The sequence below is a fragment of the Protopterus annectens genome, chromosome 14.part0 (genome assembly GCF_019279795.1).
Source record: "Protopterus annectens isolate FY-2018-M chromosome 14.part0, PAN1.0, whole genome shotgun sequence".
Lineage (NCBI taxonomy): Eukaryota > Metazoa > Chordata > Ceratodontiformes > Protopteridae > Protopterus > Protopterus annectens.
This window is the reverse complement of record NC_056748.1, coordinates 998,348,803-998,375,881: the sequence shown is the minus strand read 5'-3', so window position 1 is coordinate 998,375,881 and position 27,079 is coordinate 998,348,803.

Genomic DNA, 27,079 nt, shown 5'->3' with positions numbered 1-27,079 from the left:
TTGTCACAGTAGGACTTTTGGGACAAACACTTCCTTGGGAGTTGAGCTTTTACTGCTTTGTTTTTAGCACTCGGAGTCAACAAATTCTTACTGACTGGTAGTGTGGTTCTGTTTTGTCTCTACATTATTCTCTGGTTAGGTGAACCAAGTAAATTGTCATGTGGAATGTTTCAGAGATTAAGCAAACTAAGAAAAACATCAGTATTGTCTCATGTAGATTTCTCCAACAGCTGTTTTACACTTTGAACTGCACATTCAGCCAGGTCATTCGATTGTGGACATTCAGGACTACTAGTAACATGAACAAAGTCCACATTTCTGCAAATCTTTTAAACTGCTGACTTGTAAACTGTGCACCATTGTCAGAAATGACATTGTGTGGACTACCATGGACAGAAAAATGTCTCTACAACTTCATGACAGTGCTGGACATGAGATTAGAAAGGTTGATCTCAAACCAATCTGAATAAGAGTAACATCAAGTAATGTTGACCATTCTATTTGAAAATATCTGTAGCTACTGTTGACCATGGTAGTTCAGGAATCTGGATTAGCTGAAGTGGTTCTTTTTGTTGATGTGGCTTAGTAATATTACAAACTGAAAGATCTTTTTCAATATATTTTGACATAGAGGGCCAAAATATTAGTCCTCTTGCCCTTCATTTGGTTGAATCAGTTCCTGTGCGGCCACAATGTAACATTTTAATATACTCTTGTTGCAAGGATTTTGGAACAATGACTTATAGATCTTTTATGATGATACCATCTTCCATCAAATTCTCATCTCTGTAATGAAAATACTGCTGCACATCTGGTGGTAAACAAGATTGCTTTGACATCCATCCTCGACTGATAAAGTGGTTGAGCTTCTGGAGAATTGGATCTGAAGCTGTTTGAGTTCTAACCTCATCAAGACATGTGGAAGAAAAATTTCTCACTTCCATGAATTCAAAATCAGGTTGCTCATTTTTCATGCTGTTCAGTAGTTTTTCTGGGCAATCTAGATAAAGTATCAGCAAGATAAAGACTGCCTTTTGTGTAGACCTTGTGAAAATCATACTTTTGCAATTTCAACATCATGCGTTGCAATCTTGCAGGAGCTGTGTACATTGTTTTTTTCATATCCAAAAATTTTTATAAAAATTTTTTTTTAAAAAAACAAAAACCCTAAAAAAAAACCAAAAACCCCCAAAAACAAAAATTTTTTTTTAAAAAAAAATGAAAAAAAAAAACAAAAAAAAAAACAATTGTATTAAAAAAATTGAACAAAAAACCAAAAACCAAAAAAAAAAAATAAAAAAAAAAAAAAACCCAATTTTAAAAACCCAAATTTAAATTTTTTTAAAATAATTTTAAAAAATTTTAAAAAAATTCTTAAATTTTTAATTACAATAAATTATCTAAAAATTTAAAAAAAAATAAAAATTTTAAAACTTTAAAAATATTTACACCCAAAAACAAAAATTTTTAAAAAAAATTTTTTTTTTTTAAAAAAAAAAAAAATAAAAAAAACCAAAAAACCCGTTTCAAAAAAAACCCCAAAAAAAAAAAACAAAAAAAACAAAAAAAAATTTTTAAAAAAAACCCAAAAAAACCAAAAAAAAAACCCAAAAAAAACAATTTTTAATATTATAAAATTTTATCAAAATTTATTAATTTATTTAATATAAAATTAAAAATTTATTATTTTTAAAATATTTTTTTTTTCAGTTTAATATTTTTATTATAATAAAAATAAATTTTTACAAAATATATTTATTCATTTTTCAATTTATTTTTTTAAATTTATAAATTTTTTTATTTAAAATTTATATAATATAATTTAAATAAAAATAAATTTTATTTATACAAATTTTTAAAAAAAAAAAATTTTTTAAAATTTTAACAAAAAATAAAAAAAAAAACAAAAAAATTTAAAAAAAACAAAAAAAAAAAAACAACCCAAAACTTTTAAATTATTTTTAAACAAAAAAAAAAACCCCAATAAACTTTTTAAAAATTTTAAAAATAATTTTTTTTCTTTAAAAAATTTTAAATTTTAAATTTTAAATAAAAAATAATAATAATTTTTTTAAATTTATTTATAATTAAATTAAAACAAATTTTTTTCTTTAATTTAAATTTCTATTTATTTTTAATTTTATTAAAAATTTTTATTAAATATATTTTTTAATTAATAATTTAAAATTTTTATTATAAATTAATTTTCAAATTTTAAAAAAATATTAAATATAAATAAAAAAACAAAATAATTTTAATAATTAAATAAAATATTATATTATATTATATATACATATATAAATTAATATATAATCAATATATATATACATATATATATTTATATAATATATATATAATATATATATTATAATATTATCATAATATATATAATATTTAATAAATTATATATAAATATATATATATATAATTATAAAAATATTTTATGTATAAAATATATATTTAATAAATAATTATATATTTTATAATCATGTATATATTATAAAAATATTAAAATTATATATATTATTTTATATAATTATATATTATTATATATATTTTATATATATATATATTTTAATATATATATATATTAAAAATATATATTTTTATATATTATATATATATAAAACATTATTATATATATATCAAATAATACAAAAATTAAAATATATATAAAATATTATATTATATATATAAATATATATAAATTATATAATATAAAACATATTATATATAAATCTATAAAATAAAAAATAAAAAAATTTTTTAAAAAATAAATTTTATTAAAATTTTAACAAAAATTTTTTTTTAAAAATTAAAAAAAAAAATATAAAAAAAATTTAAAAATTTTATTATTTTAAAAATTTTTAAAAAAATTTTTAAAACAAATTTTTTGGAAAATTTTTTAAAAATATTAATATAGAAAAAAAAATTTTAGTTTTAAAAAAAAAATAAAAAAAAAAAAAATTTTATTATTAACTTTTTAAAAAAAAAACTTAAATAAAAATTTTTAAAAAAAAAAAAATTTTTTAAAAAAAACAAAACAAACAAAAAAAATTTAAAATAATAATAAAAAAAAAAACAAAAAAAAAAAAAATTTTAAACCAAATTAAAAAAGGGTAAAATATTTACAAAAAAAAAAACAAAAAAAATTTTTAAATTATTTTATATATATATTTTTTTTTTTCTTTTTTTTTTTTTTTTTATATATTATTTTTATAATATTTTAATAATATTTTTTAATATTATATATATATATATTATTTTCATATATATCTTTATATCCCCTTTTTTTTTTTTTTTTATTTATATATATTTTTTTTATTTTTTTTTTTTTTTATTTTTTTTTTTTTTTTTTTTTTTTTTTTCCTTTTTTTTATATTTTTTTTCATTTTTTATATTCTTTTTTCTTTCCTTTTATTTTTTTTTTTTTTTCCTTTCATCTTTTTTTTTTTTTTTCCCCAAATTTTTTTCTTCCCTCTTTTTTAAAATTTTTTCTTTTTTTGTTTTTTTTTTAATATATATTTTTTTTTTTCATTGTTTTTTAAAAATAACCCCCTTTGTTCTAAAACCCCAAATTTTTCTTTTTTTTTATATATATATATTTATATATATATTATATATAATATATTTTCTTTTTTAATATATTAAATTTTATATTTTTAAATATTTTTTTTTTTTAAAATATTTTTTTAAAAATTTTAATAATATTTTTTTTTTTATTTTTTTTCTTATAAAATTTATTTTCTACCCCTTATTTTCCCCTTTTAAAAAAAAATTTTTTAAAAATTTTTTCAAAATATTTCCTAAAATGTATAATTAAATTTTTCCCTTTTTTTTAAAATCCTTTTTTAAATATTTTTTTTTTTATTTTTGGGTCCTTGGGTTTTACAAAAAAACCGTGAAATTTTGGGGCCCCAAACCCCCACATATTTTTTTTTTTTTTTTTTTATTTTTTTTTATTAGTTTCATATTTTTTTTTTTAAAAATAGTCAGGATTTTCACTGAAACTATGTTTAGTTGAGAAAATTTGTTAGACTAAGCAGATGGTCAACAGTTGTGCAAGATCATACAATTCTTGGGGGTTGAAGAATATGCCCATCCATCAACATTGTGCAATCTCAGAGTTAATATACATTATTAGAAAGGGGTATGGGGAGCACCTTCCTACACACACACATACGGGGTATGGAGGTGCTTCCCTCTGCAAAAAAATTTTTGGGGAATTTGTTTACTTTAAATTTTGCAGGTGCCAGGATCATTCCTCAGAACATGCTTAGTAGTGTGCCAGTGTTTGCATTGTTGACATTTTGAACGTCAAAGTTTGGGTCTTTCAATTAAATTCAGTAGATATATATATATGGTTTCACTTTACAATTCTGAAATACTGAAATATCAAAATTCAGTATCTCGAGATTGTAAAGCTGAACACTGAAAAACCCGAAACCCCAAAATTCAAAATTGCGACTGCCTATATATACACTCCACACAAAAGCACACACACACCTTCCTCCCTACACTACAAACCAGCAAAACACATACAAACACAACAAAACAAACACGTGCGGACACTACATATAGGCATGGGTTCAAACCCCCCCTGCATTCCATGTTGCACCCCCCACACCCCTGGTTCTTATATATACTAACTCCGAGGTCGCAGTAAAAACACAAACACACAAAAACCATCACTACACATTCTACACTCCCCATGCACAAACACACATCACATACGTACAAATACCACCACTCTCAACACTTACACACACTCAATTTTACCTACCCTAACCCACAGCTCAAATCTCCAAACACACACATACACTAAAATCCCTAGCCAAAACCCCTAATAAAACATCACTTACCTGAATCTCCAGCTACATCCACATACCGCACCGCACATCACAAACACAGGGAATCCCATGGCACGTCCGTACCTCCACAACCACGGATTCGACACTTCCACATTCGGGATTCTGCACTTTCGCACAAGTGCATTTTCAACACTTCGGTCTCGAGCTACTGAAATTCAATATTTCAGTAGTTAGAGATTCTGAAGTGAAACTATATATATATATATATATATATACATACATACATACATACATACATACTTGCAAGATAATCAATGTTGCAAAACACTGCAGCCTTGATTATCAACAAAAAAATTATCAAAACCAAAATGCTGACAGTAGAACACACTCCAAAACATAACCGTGGGGCATTTTTTAGGGGGTTCTCCCCCACCTGCACCACCCATGTGAGAAGGTGTGCCTCCTACATCTGTGTTTATAATACATACTAACTACAAGATCAACAGCAGGCAAAGGACATATTGTCTGCCCCTTTTATCAGCTGTTCTGTCTGTCAAATGTCATTTGTATTACAGTTGGCAAACCCAAACAAATGCCAAACTAGTCCCCAAAGAAGATCATATATATATATGTGTGTGTGCGCGTGTGTATGTATGTGTATCTCTCCCACTCTCTCTTTATACACACATATACTTAATGAGTGCTATGCAGGTGATCAAACCATGCCATCATCACATGGGGGAAAAAAGCTGGCACAGCTGATCCGTAATCAGCTGATAAAACACTGCCAGCTTTGCTTCTGTCTGAGATCACAAACAGTGGGGATCAGGGAATTTTCCCTTTCCCCACTGTAGAGCAATCTTGGAGATGGTATACATAATTAGCATAGAGTGTGGGGGTGGAAGGGGGCTTGCCTCCTGCAAAAAAATGAATATTTCTTTTTCTTGGATGTTTCAGTGAGATACAGATTGAGCAGTTCTCCTGAATCATTTGAAATTTTCTCTCTCTCTCTATTTTATATATAAATATATATATATGGATGGCACAATGGTGCAGCAGTTGCATTGTTGCTTCACAGCAAAAGGTTCTCTGGTTCAATTTTCGGCTGGGATGTCTTCTGTGTGGAGTCTGTATGTCCACCCTGCATCTATGTGGGTTTTCTCCGGGTGCTCCGGTTTCTTCCCATGTTACAAAGATATGCGTTTGTAGTGTTTCTCCCCTGGCTTCCGCTGAAAATTGCCTTCTTTCCAAGTCGGACTTTCCCGGTAAACAAAAGTTAAATATACAGATATACACACACACACACACACACACACACACACACACACATACATGTATATGACAAATTGTCATGTACTCATACACACACACACACACATATAAGTGCCATTCATGGGATGATGATGTAATGTTACAGAATGTTATTTGGGCAAACTGATCACAAGTTTGACCAAGTTTTGAAGTTATTAAATGTGAAGTGATTGCATGTAGTGGGTTAAGATGTGAGGGCTGTAAGTAATGATAGGTATGTGAGAATGGAAGTACAGTGTTTAGTGTGTATGTGTACATAATTGTATGTTGTGCTATTGGAATTAGCTCTGGTGCAGTTGCAATGTTGGTATACTGGTATATTCTCTTTACTTCTCATTAGTGTGATCAAGGAGTTACAACGGTGTGGAGGGATTTGTCTCCCACATGAAGGATGCAGGGGGTTGGTGTGGAGGGCTATGTCTCCCACATGGGTGTGCAGGGGGTTGGTGTGGAGGGCTATGTCTCCCAAATGGGTGTGCAGGGAGCTGGTGTGGAGGGCTATGTCTCCCACATGGGTGTGCAGGGGGCTGGTGTGGAAGGCTATGTCTCCCACATGGGGGTGCAGGAGGCTGGTGCGAAGGGTTATGTCTCCAACAAGGGGTGCAAGGGATTGGTGTTGAGGGATACGTCTCCAACATGGAGGGGTGCAATGGGTTGGTGTGGAGGGATACGTCTCCCATATGAGGATTACAAGGGGTTTGCCACCTCCTGCAAAAAAAAATAAATAAATAAAACAGTCTGAGTGTAAAAAAGTATTCAGTGTGTTGGCTGGGGTGGGGTGTAGAGGGGTTATGAATGTGTTCCATTGAACATATCACTCTCATACTTTGGACACAATAAAATAGCCTTCGTGGGTTCTGTTTAAGCAGCTTTATTTTATACAAACACATCATGATAGAAGCAGACAGAAGTTAACTGACTTTAACTTAAGTAATTTATATACAAACTAACTGCTGGAATCATACATGCTTACTATCTGGCTGCACTCTCAAACAGGCACTAGGAATGACACATGCCTGACATTTATAAATGCACGCTATGTCTTTGACAGGCTTCTTAAAGACACAGTACATTGCAAGTGCATTCTGATCTACATCCTCCCTCTTGAAAAATGAAACATGCAATGTTATGAATCTATTTGACATGCAAATATCACAGACAATTCTCTATCATGCATTTACATAAGATAAGGTACATATATACACAGTTAAGTCCATGTTGCTACATATTTCACACTGGGCCTGGATACCCATCCATATTGTGTGACATAAAACTGGGAATTGGCTAAACAACTGGAGCGGTCTCTGTAAAATGTTCGATCTTAGAATTGTTTGGAACATCTTCAGGAATGGAATCAGAGGTAGTAACATACTCTGGAATGGAAACAACATTTGGTTCACTCTGAAATCTAGTGCCTGCGTCACTAGAACAATGTTGTGATGATGATTCTGGTACAGGAAGTAGATGCCTGCAATTCTTCCTGTACTCCATACCCTTGGATTCTACAACGTAGGATCTCAGCTCGGCACATATTCCAGTAACTTGACTAATTCGGTCAAAACCTTTCACCGATTGTATTCTCATGGTCTCTCTTTCCCTTAACAGATGAAGAAATCTGCTCAATTTATCATAACTGGACTTCTGGATTGAACACTTCTTGAACAGTCGAGCTTTTATGGTTCTGTTGTTCTTAGCTTTAGGCCTCAAAAACTGGAACTAATAGGTAGCATTGTTCTGGTTTGTCTAGAAAGAAGTCTTTGAGCAGGTGAGCCAAGAATATCATCATAGGGTATGTTTCTGAGGTTAAGTAAATTCAAAAAGACATTGGTATTGTCATGCTTTGACCTTTCAAGTAATTGCTTTGCAGTCTGTACTGCACATTCAGCTAGACCATTGGACTGAGGATACTCAGGATTGCTAATAACATGTACAAAGTCCCATTCTCTTGCAAATTTATGAAACAACTGACTAGTAAATTGAGTACCATTGTCAAAAATAACTTTATGTGGACTACCATTGACTGAGAAGTTATGTTTCAACAGCAGTGGATGCTAAGTTAGGTAGTAAGTCAATCTCAAACCAGTTTGAACAAGAGTCTACCATTACTAAGTAGTGTTGATTGTTCTACTCGAAGATAATCAGTGTCTACTGTTGACCAAGGTAGTTCAGGAACTTCACTTAGCTGAAGTGGTTCTCTTTGGAAATGCAGTCTAGTACTATTGCATAATGAACAAGAAGAAAGTACTTTATCAATGTCTTTCAGTAATGAAGGCCAAAATACTTTCATGCTCTTCTCTTAGTGGATGTGGAACCTGGGTGACCACAGTGCAAAATCTGGATATATTCTTGTTGTAAGGAAGCTGGAACAACAATTTTAGGACCTTTGAAAATAATGCCATCTTCCATCAACATTTCATCTCTGTAAGGAAGATAGGTTTGCACATCAGGTGGTGCACTAGATTGCTTTGATGGCCATCCAATATTAATGTAGTGTTTGAGCTTTTGCAAAATTGCATCAGTATTAATGTGATCTCTTAACTCATCAAGTCTAGTGGTAGAAAAATGAGGGTCTACATTAGAACACTGAACATTCAAAATTTCGAGTGTTCTAATATTCAACCCTATGAATCGAAAATTTAAAACATCGAACATTCAGAACAGCGCATTTTATCCTAGGGAAAAAAGTTGCTGTTTCAAAACACATACAACACAAGCACACCAAACAAACAGCAATCCACACACATACACCTTAACTCTTATACCTAACCCTACACTAAACTATACATACACCACTAACTATCCACTTACCTTAACCCAAACCGTAACCCTAAGGTCCGTCACTATCGCACAGTCACCTCACCCGCACCCTAACCCTCACATCCACACAATCGCACACTTACCTGACCCGCGCCCTAACCCACCTAACCCGCCCTAACCCTCACGTCCACACAATCGCGCACTTACCTGAACCTGACCCGTAACTTTCCACTACAGCGCTGAAAATACTGAAGCAACAGAAATGGACAACCAAATTCTTTCCCTAGGAAAAAATTTGGTTTCCTATTCCTTCGATATTTTCAGCATTCACTGAAAACGGGTCGATATTAGAACACTCGAAATTTTGAACGTTCGGTGTTCTAATATAGACCTGAAAAATGATGCACTACCATCACGTCAAAGTCAAAATTCTATGCGTCAAGCTATGTCATACTTCTGGGCAATCTGGATAAGGTATCAGCCAGATAGAGTAGTTTGCCTTTTGTACAGACCATTTTGAAGTTTTACTTTTGCAATTTGAGCATCATTTTTTGCAATCTTGCTGGAGCTGAATGCATAGGCTTCTTCAGAATAGTAACTAGAGGTTGGTGGTCAGTTTCAATCTGAATAGCTCAACCATAAATATACTCATGAAACTTGGAACATGCAAATACTATTGCCAAAAGTTCTTTCTCAATGTGAGCATACTGCATCTCAGTTTGGGTATGTGTTCTAGATGAATAGGCTTCTGATCTGCCCTCTTGAAGTATAACTGCACTAAGAAAAATTTTGAAGCATCTCAGGAAATACTGATTGGTTTATTCACAGAATAGTATCTTAATGTTGGTGGGGTGAGAATTTTCTGCTTAAGGTCTTCAAATGCCTTCTGGTGATGTTCTAACCATGATCATGCAACATTTTTGCGCATTAGCTCTCTTAAAGGTGCTGTCAACTCACTGAAATCTGGTATAAACTTGCCTAAATAGGTGACCATGTCTAGGAAACATTGTAGAGCTTGAATATTGTCTTGAGCTCACATTTCAAGGATAGCCACTTGCTTGGTTGAGACTGGTCTCAAGCCATTACTGGTAAATAAATGACTTGCACAGTAACTTCTGGTAGCCTGAATTTGCACTTCAGAGGATTGAGCTTCAAGTTTACTTCATGTGCTCTGTCTAGAACTCTCTTCAGGTTTCTGTCATGCTCTGCTTCAACATTGCCTCCAACCAATAAATCATCTACTATTATGGCACAAGGATAACCCCCAAAAAATTTGCTCTGCTGCATACTGGAAGACCTCACTTGCAGAATTTATTCCAATTGGCATCCTTAGGAATCTGTATCTGCCAAACAGGGTACGAAAAGTGGTTAGTAATGATGATTTACGATCAAGAATCACTTGCCAAAATTAACTTTTTGCATCCAAGACAGAAAAGACAGTGTCATTTGGAATTAGGACTGCAACCTCTTCGACTGTGCACATTGGATGATACAGTCTCTTCAATGCTTTCTTCAAATCTCTTGGGTCAATACATTTTCTGATTTCATCAGAGCCTTTTTTGTGAGCTGCTACCATAGACCACCCATTCAGTTGGTTCTGTAACTGGACAAATTACACCTTGCTGCACCATTTTATCCAACTGAGCCTTGACTTTATCCTGCATAGCTATCAGAACTTGTCTTGCCGTTCTAACTACTGGAATGACATCTGGGTCTAACTTCATAGAATACACAACTGGAAGTTTGCCCAACATGTCATCAAAAACATCAGCATGCACTGAAAAAATGGCTTCAGAAAAATTAGAACTAGGAGATCCACTTATGTGATGAACTTCTTTGGTAAAAGAAAGCAGATTCATTCTCAAGGTATCTCTGAGACCCAATAAAGACTTCACTGGTCATCGGACTAGACAGAATAACAAGTTGTAACAGCAATTGGCCAAATAACATGAGAGCCTTCAGTTTGAATTTCTTCATTTCCATAAGCAACAAGTTTCGCACTACTGGTCACACCGAGTTGCTCATTAGCTCTCACTTTAGCAAATGTGTCTGCTGATATAACATTACACTTTGAACCAGTGTCTCCTTTAAGCTCTATGGATTTATCATTGATCTGGACAGTACAAACACTTCGCTCTTTGCCAGTAAATTCACTGCATCAACTCTTTCACAAACTACTGATACATACATCATCTACATAGAAAGCTGACTGTTACATGTGTACTTGATCAACTTACTTTTTTGTATGACCTTTCTTTACAATTGTATGAGGTTTACTTGATTTGCAAAACGTTTGAAAATGGTTCCATTTTTTGCCCTTGTGACATTGCTGACCAAATGCTAAACATTTCTCTCTTTTAGACTCATGATTTGCACCACAATTGCGACAGTTAACAATAAAGCTGGACTTGGGTTTTGATGATTCACACTTGTACTGCACTGAGTATGCTCCTTTAACTGAACTAGTCTTAGAAGTTGCTGGAAAGCTACATGGTTTCCCTGGTGAGCCAGCAGGGGTTGTGGCTGTCATGTGCTTAGGCCTCCTTCTGTTTGCCACATGCTGCATAATATCTACATTTGCTCTGCAGCCTGCTGAAACCATGCTCTCGTCACTCACAGGCATATGTGTGTTTTTCTGTCACCTAATGGGTTTGGCAAATCTCTATGGCTTTACTCAACATTAAAGCATTGTCATTAAGCAAGATCTTTCTCACAGCTGCACTATTAATACCACACACAAGCCTGTCCTTTATTAACTCATCTTTTAGGTCACCAAACTAACACATTTTAGTTCTGTTTCTCAGGTCAGTTATATAAGCTGCAAAACTTTCCCCTGGTTTCTGATATCTCGTGTAAAACAAATTCCTCTCTAACGTAATATTTGACTGAGGATTACACATTTCTCTGAACTTGCGTTTCAAACACTCAGGGTCTTTTGATTCAGCCTGTACAACAATATGATGATTTTCACCTTCTCCCTCATATACTGCTGGTGCATACACAATTGAACTCTCTCTTTCTATGGCCTCTGACCCAACTAGATTTAACAAAAGGAATGCCTTGGTCCGTGCATCTTTGTCTGAATAAGCTTGTATAAAAATATCGTACTCTTGCTCAAATATTCTCCAATGTGCTGCAATATTCTGATCAAATACAAGTGGTGAGGGCTTTCAAAATTAGTCTACCATATTAACACACACCAGTGAAGAGTTTTGCAAATAAGCACGAATACATACACATATGCCAGAAATTTATGCCAGTATTTGTAACTCTGCCCTTATACTTTTGTGCTTCTGAAATTATGCTCTTGGGCTTTTCAGAAATATGCTATTGAGCATACTCTGTGAAATAACTTTCTTGGGCAATTTAACACACTTAAAATTGCAAGAAATCACCTCTTATCAGTGCAAGAAAGATATCAAATGACTGTACAATGCAAGCCTCTGTGTAACTGAACTTTGAGAAATAAGTCTCTAGGGCACTTTAATGATCTTGAAATTGTTGTCTTGCAAAAGTAATATATCATTTTAAGAAACATTTCAAATGACATCCCGATGCAAATGAACTGGGCAAGAGAAGCTCAGAGTCAATAACATTTCGAAGTAATTGCACTTTGCAAGTAAACTGTACACAGCACACTGAAATGTCCCCAAAATGGCGGTACCCTGCTAGGCAACTCTTTACAGTGCAAGAAACACTCTAATGGTAGCACTTTGCAATTAGACACCCAGCATAAGAAACGTTTCAAAATGGCTATACTTTTGACTACTTCATGAAATAGTTTCACTTTGCACACAAATAAACTCTTCGGAATACATACAAAACAATAAGCACACACTAAGCACTTTTACACACTTTGAGATACTTTGAATAACTAATTATGCCCTTGATACAATACAAAGTTGTAGTTATGCCAAAACAAGAGAACTTCACCAAAAAACATGCAGTCAACCTTGCTTTATTTACACTTAATGTGCCCTTTTTGCCCTTATTATGTTCATTTTGCTCATTTAATCTTTGTTCATGCCCATTATACTTTTCTTGTGCTCATTTTACTCAAAACATGTCTGTTTTGCCTCAAACATGCTTGTTTTACTTTAAACATGCTTGTTTTTGCTTTGCTGATAATAGTTTTGTCGAATATCTTATTTTAACCATTTCCCTTAGTTAATAAACCTTTTGTCCCTCCCGCTTGTTTAATAATGCAGTTTGTGCAATTATAATGGTGTGTTTTATCCTTTTTATAAAATAAATAGTTTGTACGAATTCTCATTAACTTTGATTATTTTCTGGCTCTTTTTCATGCTCGTTTCTCTTAATTTACCTTCACTGTCATCTCTGCACCTCATGGCTCCGAATATTATTCTCTGCACACCTTGTCACTCTCCTACATTGGACACAATAGAAGAGATTTTGTGGGTTCTGTTCAAGCAGCTTTATTTTATACAAACACATCATGACAGATGTTAACTAACTAACTTAAGTAACTTGAATACAAACTAACTGCTGGGATCATGCATGCTTACTCTCTGGCTGCACTTTCAAAATGGCACTAGGAATGGCACATGCCTGACATTTATACATGCACGCTTACGTCTTTGACATGCTTCATAAAGGCACAATACACTGTATATGCACTCTGATCTACAGAACATTTGCAGTGTGTGGTGTAATGTGTGCTGGACTTCATGCATATATTTTGCTTGAGTGTGTATATTTCTGACATTTGCAGAGTGTGTGTGTGTTAGCATAGTTGCTGACTGAATGGGCTGTGTTTTGGAAAGGTGTTTAGCTTGTTTTGATTGTTTGTGGTGCAATAATTTACTTATATATATATATATATATATATGTGTGTGTATGTGTGTGTGTAAATGGTTTAAATATTAGTTGGGATATTTTACAGGCATCTTAATGTTTATGGACATCAGGATGGCCTTCGAGCTCTGTGTTTCTAAAGCATAGCCAAACAATCCACTTATGCTATGCTGATGAGGTCACTAAAAGGCTGAAATACACATGAACATAGCTAGTGGAGTTTGGCCTTATTGGCCTGAATGTACCATACAGACTTAAAAAGTAAAAAAGCCATGGGCATTCAGAAGCCATGTAGCTGAGACACTGCATATCCTTAAGGAGTTATTTGATTGGGCCTCCTTTACAGGAGTTTAAGGTATAGTACAGTGAAAACTTTAGCTTGGCTGGGTTTTTCTGGCAGTTTTAACTGAATGGTTTGTCTGTGTGCCCATTATACCTTTTGTTTTGGATGTTGGGATATTTTGTAGGCAGCTTTGTGTTTATGGACATCAGGCTTGTCTTTAAGCTCTGTATTCTGAAGCATAACCAAACAATTCACTTATGCTGTGCAGAAGAGGTCATTAAAATGGATGAAACATGCATGTCCAAATGCACTATATTTATCTGTGTGCGTAATTGTTTTTTTTTTTTTACATGTGACTATGCATGGTTGGGGATGAGCAGGGGATAGGTTTAGGGTTAGTACACATGGGTAAGATGCTGCAGGAGTGAAACACTTCACTTAGCTTGTTTACATAACTGAATATGTAGATCAAGTTACAATTTAATTTTAATTAAGAGTGATCTGAACTGCTGTATCACCATTTTCTGAATGAAAAGAAAGAAAGAAACAAAATACTATATATATATATATATATAAAGCCAACTGTTGAGCAGCACAAAGCTGGAAGATTTTAAATGAAAATACAGTGTTCATGCATTGAGGTAATCCTTGCTATTATAGGTGAAAAACAGCACTTCCAGTTATCGTATACACGGAACTTTGGGGATTAGGTACTCCACTCACCAGTGTATTTTACATACATTAGTATACCAAAAGCCTTCATACAGTGCATGGTATAGAAGCAAAAAAAAAAAAAAAAAAAAAAGAACAAAAGAATAAAACTGAAACCACCATAGAGGATACTACAACCTAACTCTCAGATTAAAAAAAAAACAGCACTTTCAACTTATAAGTAATACAAAGACTTCATCAACATTATTTGGTATCACAAAACACACACAAATAACAATACACCAATGTTTAGACCCATTGTTTCCAACAAAGGTAGTAAATAAGACCTATTGGCAAATGGTAGCAGACAGGTTTCTTAACTTCCTATTTAAAGGACTCTTGGAATCTACTGAATTTGTTAAAAGGTTACGTGTTTACAGGTGAGGAGAAATTTATATATACCATAAACATAGTGAGTTCTATACTTGTACACCACAAGATTTGGGTACACAGTATGAGAGAAATTATTCAGCACATTCTGGTAATATGTTATTAACACTCTGTGTTTGTTATTGGAGTTTATTTATTTATTTATTACATTTAAAGATAATTATTACTACCAACTCTATAGAGTTGCTATAAGGGCCGTTATGTATCCATCTTTTGCTAATGTGGTTCTGGGTTGGTGGGAAATTGATTTTTTTATATAATTTAAAACTTCTTCAAGAATGTGTTTTTGATAAATGTTATATAGATGATTTAATTTTTATTTGTAATGGCATTGAAGGGGACTCTGAAGAGTTCAATTGTGCATTAGAGACTATTACCACCTTCTTGAAGTTTACTAACAGTAGTAAAGGGTTACATTTTTGGGGGGGTGTATTGTTACCAATGGATATTACTAATTTTAGTTTTAAATCTTGTGCGAACAGAAAACCTACATTTGTTCACAATTATATTCATTACACTAGTGGTCATCAACTGAACATGAAGAATAATGCAGTTAAAGGTCAACTTATCAAAGTTTCTAGACTGATTTCAGAAGATAAGCAATATGTTCCTGAATGCAAACATTTGTAAAATATGTTTTTAGATATGGGTTTCCTTTATCATTGGTAGAAAAAAATGGCCAAAGTTATTTCCTTATGGTTTACATACCCATAACTTGTTGGTTGGTTTACATCTGAAGGATAGAGATGTCAACATACTTCACTACATTACTTTTTTAAGTAAGTTTGTCTGTTGACTGTCTGAATATTAAAAACTCACAAGTCAACAAGTGGAAAATTATTTTAGGTGGTGATGACTTGCATAAATGTGTTGGGGAGCCACCCAGACTGTATAAGAAAAGTAAAACTATAACAACTTTTATTAGAATTCAATCAAGAGGATACATCATTTGGGACTTTGAAGACTGCTGCACACTGAGTAACAACTTAATTTCAGCTTTGCCAGTGTGAAAATAGAACCCCCAAAAAGATAGCCAGTGAACTTCTTTTTTGGGTAGGATTCAGTAACTGACTAGTAGGTGCACTGTCTGGATGCCAGCAAAAAAGAAATTCAGAGAATCTGAAAGAAATTCTACCAGAAAAGGTAAAGCGAAAACACTGACTGGGAAGAATTCTGCAGCTGTTCATCAAAACGCAGTGCAACTTCCAGCTTTGGTGCAAGACACGACTTCCAGTAACCTAGAGGAGAAAAATAAATCAAATGTACGAAGAGATAATTAAAATAAACAAAAAAAATGGAAAGTGGAAAATGATTACTCACTGTACACCAGACAGAAGAGGAGTAAGTTTATTCCACTAATATAAGCTCTGTGGCACTCGTGATAGCTGTGTAATACTGTAGTGTAGCAAACTAGGTAGGAGTTCTAATCCTGGTCTTGGTAACCATGGTAATGTGTGTGCGGGGAGATGAAAGATTTTGGTGGGAGGTTGGCATAATGGTTAAGGTATTTACCTTATAGACATAAGGTGCAGGGTTTGATTCTCTCATGGGGTAATTGGCTAGGTTTAAAATGGCCCACAAGGACAGTTAACCTAGTACTAATCTTTGAACCTATGAACCTATCTTAGGAAACAGACATGAGATTCAAGTTGCTGTGTCCAGCTATTTTTACAATATTCTTTTCTGGAGAGCCAAAATCATGTTTTGATGCAGAACATGCTAAGGAGGGAATACAAAAGTTTGCACAACAAAAAGTGAACTATGAAACAGAAGGAGCTTCTGCTAACTGTTCTTCTTGTAATAAAGCACATAGATGGACTGTGCCAGTGACCCTTTTCCAGTGTTTCAAAAGAAAATTCTTGAGACACAGAAAAAAGCATAAGCATTAACTAGAAGAACTGGGAGTATACTGGAAATGAAGCAGCGAGTGGATTAGGGAGATGGAGATCAACAGGAAAAAAAAACAACATCTTGGAAATTGACAACTAAATGTGGGATTACAAAGCATTAATTATATTTGTAAAACATGACAGAAGAAGAAAACCTGGAAATAATGGACTTTTTTTAATTTGTTAAACTTTTAGGGGACTCCAAAGCATATGCCCTATTTCATGTCTATAATACTTGGAAGAAGATTTAGGGCGGAGGAAGAAGGAAAGTACTAATTATAAATAAAACAAAATTTTGTTCTTAACAGTAGTATTTTTATAATGCACGACAATCTGCATGCTAGAAAGTAAAGCGCCTCAATTATTTTCAAGTGTATTAGGGATACTAAAATAAACAGGTACCCATTTTTTCATCTTCTTTGTTTCTCCTTGTTCAGTTTTACGAACTGTAGGCACTGCAGTGTAAAAAAAAAAAAGAAATGTCTGGTCAAAAAAGCAGCACATGAAAAACTGATGTGCTTTTTCTTATTCTTACATAGAGGAAAGACTGGATTACGCCCTTGGCTTGATCTAGTAACAAGTATTAAGGGAAAATAAATACAGAACATGGAATATAATAAAAAGTTTTCCTCTAGCAAATAAATGAGTGCTTGTAGAGGCAACTATGTATCTGGTTCCCATGTTTCCATGGAAACAATCTGATAAGGAGCAATAAAAACATAATACTTATTTCTTTCAATGGCTTTCATTAAAGGGCTAGGAGATGATGTTTTCTGAAGAAATTCAATTGTTTTCCCAATCTGGGAGAGGATAACACAAAAACAGACAGCACTTGACAGAAGCACAAGTTATACCATGTGTCTTAGCATGGATAACCTTCCTTATAGGTTAATCCATGTCTATGAGTGTGGTTGTCAGTCTGGGACAGTTGTCCCTATTAGGAGGGTTACACTACAATATTTGAAGATGCACATTGTGTATGTTGCTAATAAGTTAATAGGTTTTAAGGGTGTTCTGGGGTGTGTTTTTCTTTGTTTGAGGGCTTTCACTAAAACAAAATTTTTGTAAGATGTGACATAAGTTCAAATGGACATGAAAAGAAACAACTGCATAAAAGATCAACCTGCCAAAGCATTACTGTATGCATGTAACACAAAACCTGGAACTAGACATTAAAAAAGCTGTTGCACATAACAGGTGGGAATAATAATTTCACAACATAATAACAGCACTTTTTATATTATCTTTAAATATAAACGGTGTCGAAGATATACCAAAAAAAAAAAAAGAACGAGTAGCAAAATACATTAAAAAATGTAGAGTGGAAATAACTATGCTGCAAGAGACACATTTGGAAAGAACTGAGCATTTGAATTTGGTAAAGAAAGGTTTTCAGGATGGTTATTCAGCAGAATATCTGAGACAAAGGAAAAGGGAGTGCTTATATTAATTGCAAGACAAGCTCCAATACTGATAGAATAGGATAAAAATATAATAATGGTAGATTTGTACTATGAATGACTACTGGCAAGGGAAGAGATTACACTGGTATGTATTTATATTTAACCTAAACTGCTTGTAGTTTAAAATAGGGTGGAAATAAAAACAAGAGATATGGTTAAGAAGTAACGAGAATTATTTAGAGGGACTTACAAAGGTTATAGTATTGCACAATAGGAGGAATCTCACAGAACAAGAAGGGGAGCAATTGAAGAATGCTTAACAGAAAATAAGGGCCTTGATAAATTGCATGAGTTTAGAAAGACTGCTTGAAGCAACTCTTTGATAACTCCAGAATACAAAAACTTTTAGCACGATGACTCAGGCAATAAAAAGAAAGGGTTGTCACCAAGCTTAGGAAGACTATAACAAGAAAGATAAGAGATCCTGTAGAGGTACTAGAAATATTTCAGAAATTTTATGAAAATCTGTATAAAGCAGAGAAATACTGAAATCAGGAAAAGGTACAAACCAAAATGTTTTGGAAGAATTAAATATGGCATGGATAGAGGTAGATGATGCTCAATTACTAACAGGATAGGTGGAGCTAAGATAAAAATGGTGATGTATAACCAATCTACATGAATGTTCTCAGGAGTAGATGTTATTCCTGTGGAAGTTTGGAAGATAGGAGGGAAAAAATGATAAAGATCTGGAAGGATTTAACAGTATTTTAAGAGGAGGAGGAGGAGGAGAAGCATCAACATCGTGGAAGAAAGTGGTGTTGGCTGTAATACCTAAAGTGGGTAAAGACCCATCTGATCCAGCTTCATACAGGCTCATTTAAATTATAATACCATGACTATAAAGTGTTCATGTCTATAATGGCTAAATGAATGGCAAATGTGATGCCAAAATTGATAGACATGGATCAATGTGGTTTTGTGGAGGGGAAGCAAACATTTGACAAGACTAAAAGAACAGAATTGCAATGATCCAGAGGGAAGCAGAATGTAAGAAAATACCACTGTTCCTGGTGAGTCTTGATGCAGAGAAAGCATTCAGCAGAGTGGAATTTTGTGAGTAGGGCAAAGAAAGCATTTGCATTCCCTGATAAAATTATACTGTTTATTAGGAGGATATATGAGGGATTGGAGTCAAAAATTCAAGTGGGTAAGTTGCTCTCTGATAATTTCTGTTTGAGCAGAGGAACTTGACAGGAGTGTTCCCTTTCCCCTTTGTTATTTGCATTATATTTAGAACCATTGGCAAAGAAAATAAGGAACTCAGAAATTCAAGGATATAATTGGTATGGTAGTCAGGAAAAGCTGGCTTTATTTGCAGATTATATTACTTTATACCTGATAAAACCAGAAAAGGACATTCCAGTGTTGTAGAACATTTTGAGACAGTTTCAAGTATTTTCAGGATACAAAATTTATGAAGCTAAAATAAAGGCAATAGCTGTAAATGATGTACCCACACATAAATTGGTTCAGCAATATCCATATTTATGGGGACATGATAAAATGAAGTACTTAGGAGTATGGATGAAAAAGATTCTGTTGTGGCAGCTAAGGATATGTGGTAAGAGACTAAACATAAGATAATGCAATAACTGAAAAATTGGAAGCTCTGTGTTATGAATATGGATAGCATGATACAACCATTCAAAATATTTTTAGCCCCTTTAGTTTTATACAGAGGTCAGGCATATTTTTATCAACCAGAGGAGAAATTGTGGATAGCAATTAATAAAGAGTAGAAGGATTTTATTGGGGATGGGAAGACAGCAAGAGTCAATTGGGATACGCTAATCCATCCTATAGAAAGTACAGTTTTGTACCTACCATAAATGTAGATGTTCGAGTGTACACCCTGCTGCAGTCATCACACTTGGGTTATCCTGTCGTCAGGCGGTCCCGCAGTCAGCCTGAATTCCAAAGTCTTGGTCCGGCGTCGGTTGCTGTCTCTTCTTCCCTGACGTCATTGCGCCAGGGGTATAAATGATGCATCCGATGCCATTTCCTTCAGTTTTTCTTGCCCCAGATGTCAGGTGCCCCCAAAAAGGTGGTCAGTAATTAGTACCAATCTAAAAAATTTAGCACAAACACAGCATCCCTCCAGCTATAAGCAAATACATCAGAAAGGTATTGTAAAGATTTAGTTAGGTCAGAGGGGATGGAGGGAGGCTAACCTGGACTGCAGCAGGGTGTACCCTCGAACATCTACATTTACAGTAGGTACAAAACTGTACTATATTCATCGTGTTACCCTGCTGCAGTCATCACACTTGGGTAGAATCCCAAAGCTAAGGATGGGAGGAGGAGTCAAAGAGGGTTAGAGGAGGCTAGAAGGCCCTGCAGAACTGCAGTGGCGAAGCCAGCTCTAGTCTTAGAGTAAAGTTGCAAGTGGTAGTGTTTGGTGAAGGTGTGTACTGAACTCCAAGTTGCAGCTTCCAAAATATCCTTGGTTGGCACCCCCCCTGAGGAAGGCTGTAGATGTAGCTGCTGCCCTGGTAGAGTGGGGCCTTATGGTAGCAGGAACTGGTTTTCCATGATGGGTATAGCAAAAACAAATGCAATGTCCTATCCATTTGGAAATGGTCTGTTTTGATATAGCCTTCTCTTGTGAAGCTGCAGCATAGGGTACAAAGAGTTGGTCAGATTTTCTGAAAACCTTAGTTGTAACCAAGTAGTAATGTAGTTGCCTGTGAATGTCCAAGGAGTGCAGGAGTCTTTCTCCTTTGTTCTGTGGATTTGGAAAGAAGGTGGTTAAGTGGATGGTTTGATTTAGAGCCACACTGGATACCACCTTAGGCATGAAGGAAGGATTAGTTTGTAGAGAAACTTTGTCTTGATGGAAAATGAGGAAAGGCTCTACTGCCATTAGTGCCTGAAGCTCTGAGACTCTTCTGGCTGAAGTTATTGCTAGCAGCAGGGCAGTCTTCCATGATATAAACTTTATATCAGCAGAGAAAGCTGGTTCAAAAGGAGGTAGCGTAAGTTTTTCCAGAACAAAATTGAGGTCCCAGGTTGGTGTAGGTGCTCTCCTGGGGGGCCTAATGTTTTTGGCCCCTCTGAGAAACTGTCTTAGAAGCGGATGTGAAAATAAGGGTGGATCCGTGTTGTAGTGGGCTGAAATAGCTGAGGCATGGATTTTAATAGATGAAAAAGAAAGTCCTTTGTGCAACATCTCAGTTAAATACTGTAGAATCTGAGGCAGGTGAGGCTGAATGGTATTTTGGCCTTTAGCCTGGTTCCAGGCGCAAAACCTTTTCCATTTGTCCGAGTAGGCCTTCCTGTTGCTGGGCCTCCTAGCTTCCAGAATAACATCCATAACTGCTTGAGGAAGAGGAGCCTGCTGGTTGCTTAGGTGATTTGCCATGCAGCCAAATTTAAGGTTTTGAGCTGGCTGTGTAGAATCTGATTGTCTTGCTGTGTGAGCAAATGAGCAATTTGTGGTAAAATCCAAGGTGGGCCCTGGGCCATATTCCTTAATAGTGGGTACCAGTGCTGGCATGGCCAGTCTGGGGCTATGAGTATCATTCTGGGTCTCTCCTTCCTGACTTTCAGAAGCACCCTTTGAGAGAAGGGGCAATGGAGGGAAGGCATATACTGTCAGGTTTTTCCAACTGAATGAGAGTGCGTCCACTTTCCAAGCTTGATGGTGAAGTGTCCTTGTACAAAATTTTGTTAGCGGATAGTTTTGGGGGCTGGCAAACAGGTCTATATCTGGGTGGCCCCATTTTTGAGTTATCATTGCAAATACTTGTGGATCCAGTTTCCACTCGTGGGGATCCATGATGCTTCTGCTGAGGTCGTCTGCCAATGTGCTCTTTTTTCCTGGCAGGAATTGAGCTTGTAGCTGAACATGGTAAGCCAGTGCTGTGTTCCACAAGGTCATTGCTTGCCTGCATAGAGGGTAGGAGTGTGTACCCCCTTGTTTGTTTATGTACCACATTACTGTGGTGTTGTCCATCCTTATTGTAAGCTGTCCTGGATGCAAGAGGTTCTTGAAGGCTGTCAGGGCATTCTGTACAGCTAGCATCTCTTTTTGATTGATGTGCAGATTCCTTTGCTCTGCAGTCCATATGCCTTGAATGCACTGTCTTGCCATGTGTGCCCCCCAGGCATAGTCTGATGCATCTGTTGTCATAGTATGCCTGGCTGGGGGCAAGGTGAAAGGCTGACCCTTGTTGAGGTGACATGCCTGTGACCACCATAGAAACTCTTGTTGAAGGCAGGGAATGAGAGATATCATTGTGTCCAAGCTGTGGCTGTGTTGAGACCATACGCTTTTTAGGTACCACTGTCATTTCCTCATACGCAGCTTTGCAAATGGTATTAGTAGTATGCAAGATGCCATGAAACCCAAGGCCTGCAGAATTTTTCTTGCAGGGAGTTGGGTCTTTGTTGCCATTGTTTTGAAATATTGAGTCAGTTGTAGTTGTTTGTCTGGCGTCAGATAAGCCTTCTGGGCCATTGTATTCAAGCTGGCACCCAGGAATGTCATATTTTGTGAGGGTACTAGTTTTGATTTCTTTTCGTTTACTGTGTACCCTAGGCAACTTAGAAGATGTTTTACAAAGGCCAGATGCTGTAAGAGGATGTCCTTGCTTTCTGCTTGGATGAGGCAGTTGTCCAGGTATGGGTATATTTGAATTCCTCTTCATCTGCAGTATGCAATTACTGGTGCCAGGCATTTTGTGAAAACCCTGGGCGCAGTGGATAAGCCAAAGGGCAGTGCAGATAATTGGTAATGGGTTGAACCTGCAATGAAACTGAGGTATCTTCTGCAATTTTGTCTGATAGGGACATGCAGGTATGCCTCCTTGAGGTCCAACGTTACTAGCCATGCTTTCTTGCCCAACATGGGAAGAAGCTGCTGTAGTGTTAGCATCTTGAATTTGGGTACTTGTAAGAAAGTGTTTAGAATTGAAAGGTCCATAATTGGTCTCCAGGCATTGTCCTTTCTGGGGACTAGAAAGAGTCTTGAGTAAAATCCTTGGCCTTGCTCCCATGTAGGTACCAGTTGAATGGCTCTCATGTCCATGAGAGCTGTAATTTGTTTTTGTGCCTCTGCCCATTGATTTTGTGGCAGGTTTGGCATTCCTCTTTTCGTTGGCAAGGTGTGGAAATGGAATCTGTATCCTTGTGAAATTATGTCTAGGACCCATTTGTCCTTTGTGACGATGCGCCAGTTGTCTGAAAAAAGTGCTAATTTTCCTCCCAAGGGAGCTGCCAAGAGGGTCTTGCTTGGCCATTATGATGTTTAAGTCATTGAGTTTGCCTTCTAGCAGTTTGGGGCCTGTTTTCTCCTCCTTTCTGTGCTGCAGTGCCCCATTGTCGAGGTTTGTAGTGGGTTTGTGGTTGTCCTCTGCCTCTCGGATGTCTGTATTTACCCCTCTGTGGTCTGTCAGTAGCTGGAAGGGACCAATTTTTTGTTGGCCAATTTCTGCTGAAGCGAGGGGGCTAAACCTGTAAAACATCTTTGACCGTCTGCATAGATTTTGCCTTATCCTCCATTTTCTTTAAGACTTATTCTGCTTTAACTCCACATAGGACATCCTGCTGTAAGGGAGCATCTAGTAGCTTTGCTTTAACATGATCAGGCAGAGTTTGTTCCTTTAACCAAGCATGCCTACGTATAACAGACCCAGTAACAGCTGTTCTACAGGAAGCTTCCAAGGAATCAAATCCACATTGTAAAGTATGTTTGCCCACCTGTTCAGCTGCATGCAACAGATCCTGCATTTCCTTCAATTCAGACTGTTGATGGAGTGTGCTCATTTTTTGTCTTATTTGAGACATTAGAAATTGCTGGTATTTTAGCATGTGAAATTGACAATTTAGTGCTCTCATAGCTAGAGTGGCTGAGGTGTAAACGTTTTTCCCCCACCTGTCTAGTGCTCTGGAGTCCCTTTCAGAGGGTATGGGATTTTTTGCCATAGAAGCCTTAGCCCCTTTGGGACCCTGGGAGATAGCCTCTGGGTCAGGAACAGGGCTTTTATAAAGGAATTTGTGGGAGTCAGGCACTCTATAATATCTATCTGGTTTGGCTGGAGCAGGAGGCAGAGAATCTGGATTTAAACTAGATTCTAAGTAAACATTATCCACAATGTCTAAAACTGGGGGGATAGCAAGAGGTCTGTGCTGGGGGAGTAAAAAACTCTCTGAGCCTTTTCTTTGAGTCAGAGTAGTCCTGACCTTCCCAGTGAAAATGTTCCCTCATAGTGTGTAAAGTTTCCCCAAAGGAGTAGTCTTCAGGGGGAGAAGCTGAGGGAATGGAATCCTCAGCATCAGAATCTTCATAAGGGGAGGAGGAGTAATCTTGTGCCTCAGAGGAGCCTGAGGAAATAGACACTTGATCAGAGGAGGCATAATCTTCCTCTTGTCTAGGCCTTTTGTCAGGGGGGGGTTGGGAACCCCTGATTAAAGAGATCAAATCTTCAGCCATTTTAAGCATCTGTTTCTTATACATGGGGCCTTGAACAGGAGACTGAAGTGCAGTCTTTTTAGGTTTAAGAGGAGTCTTAAGCTTAGGATACGTTTTTATAGTGAGCGCCATCGGTCTGAAGACACCTTCAGAAACCGAAGGTGTTTCTGCAGCACCGACATCTCTTTCTGCAATGTCGTCGGTAGGGCCTAAAGAAAATGGCTGCATCGGCCTAGCACTTTCCGCCAAAGGATCCGAAGCGGTCTCGGGTTCCAATTCTGCGGTAGCCAGGGGCTGCATAGGCACCGCACTGAGAACCGGTGAACAGAGACCGGCCCAGCCGAGGCCTCAGAGTCTGGCTTGGGTCTAGGCTGCCTGTCCTTATCCTTGCGTTTTTTGTGCACGTCGGTAGTCGGTTGCTCCGACGGCATGGTGTAGTTAAATTTTCTACCGAAGTAGTGTCATGCGAAATCAAAGCGTCATTTTATAGTATGCTTATTGAACCTAGCACAAAAGCGACAACCAGTGACGTCGTGGTCTGGGCCTAGGCAAGGTATACAATAAGAATGAAAATCCTTATGAGGTATTTGCTTCCCACAAGAAATACAATTGTTAACTTTTTCTAACATCGGTCTGAGGCAAGAAAAGTTTCCCCAATGGGGTACTTAGCTTTATTGAAGACTTTGGATCTGAAATTCGACTTCGAAAATCTCAGGAGTCGGCCGACCGGCACTTGCAAACTGCTTCTGCTTCGGGCACCGCGCGGCAAGAAAGACTGAAGAAAATGGTGTCGGATGCATCATTTATACCCCTGGCGCACTGACGTCAGAGAAGAAGAGACAGCAACCGATGCCAGACCAAGACTTTGGAATTCAGGCCGACTGTGGGACTGCCTGACGACAGGATAACCCAAGTGTGATGACTGCAGCAGGGTAACACGATGAACATCAAGGTGGTTTAGGATTACTTCATTTGAAGTTGTATTTATAAGCTACATAGTTAAGGCTTCTATACATACAATAGGCAGAAAGCTATAATTCAAAGTGGAAAGGGATGATGATGAGCAGGGGGGAAGCTCAAGAAACAAGGAGAGAACTGGGATTTTGGATGCAGATCCTTAAGGAGAATAACAATAACCATAGAAAATATTATATTCATAAAGTAGCAGAAAGTATTCCCAAAACAGGAATGGCGAAATGAGAGTCTGCCAATAGAGATGACTGCAATTAGGGATACAGACAATACGCAAGATGGGTGGAATTTATTGGAGAAAACTGGCAAATGAGCAAAGGTACTGGGAGCAAATAATTAGAGATGGAAAGGTAATACAATAGGAAGAGGCCAAGAAGTTATTTGGACTGCAGGCTAGAGACTGTCTTCCCTATCAAGGAGTGATATCACAGGTAGGTCCTAGGCCTACTGGCCCTAGGGCCTATATAAGCCTAGCCAAAAAGGTACCCTGGCTTTCGCCACCCAAAAAAATTATTTTTCTGTGCCCCTGTCGAGCAGAGCCACAGAAGTGATCCCTGGGGTGAATTTCCTATTTCCCATCCAATCATCAAGGCTTTTCTTGAAGAGTGCTAATGAGCAGCTTTGTTTGATATAGATAGGTAGTTTGTTCCAGAGTATGGGAAGTCTCTGGGACAGGACTCTATCCCTCCAGCATGTTCTGTTTATTGTGATGACAAGGTTTAGGTCCCTAGAGCATGTAGCTCGGCGGAATTGGGATTGCTTTAAGTGGAGCATGTCCAACAGCTCTGGGTTTGACATAGCTTTGTATGTTAGGCAGAGATCTCCTCTAAGTAGGCGATATGCAACGGAGTAAAGCTGGAGTTTTTTGAAGCGGTCTGTGTAGGGCATCTGTTTGAGGCCAGTAATCCTCTTTGTGAGGTATTTCTGTGGCCTTTCCAGTTGTTGTAGATGCTTTGTGAGGTACATACCAAAAGTGGCGCTGTACTCTATAATGGGTCTAATGAGTGACAAGTAGAGGGGAACAATTACCTCTTTTTTCCTGGATGAGAAACCTTTTGTGATGAGGTGTACCATGTAGAAGAATTTCCTGACTACTGTGGCGATGTGATTATCAAAGGAGAGAATGCTGTCCACCTGTGCCCCAAGGTCTCATCATACTTTCGGTGTTTAGTAGACTACCGCCTATGTGGTAGTTCATGGGTACAGAGATTTTACCAAAGGGGATGACAATGCACTTTTTGGCATTGAGCTTGAGGCCATGG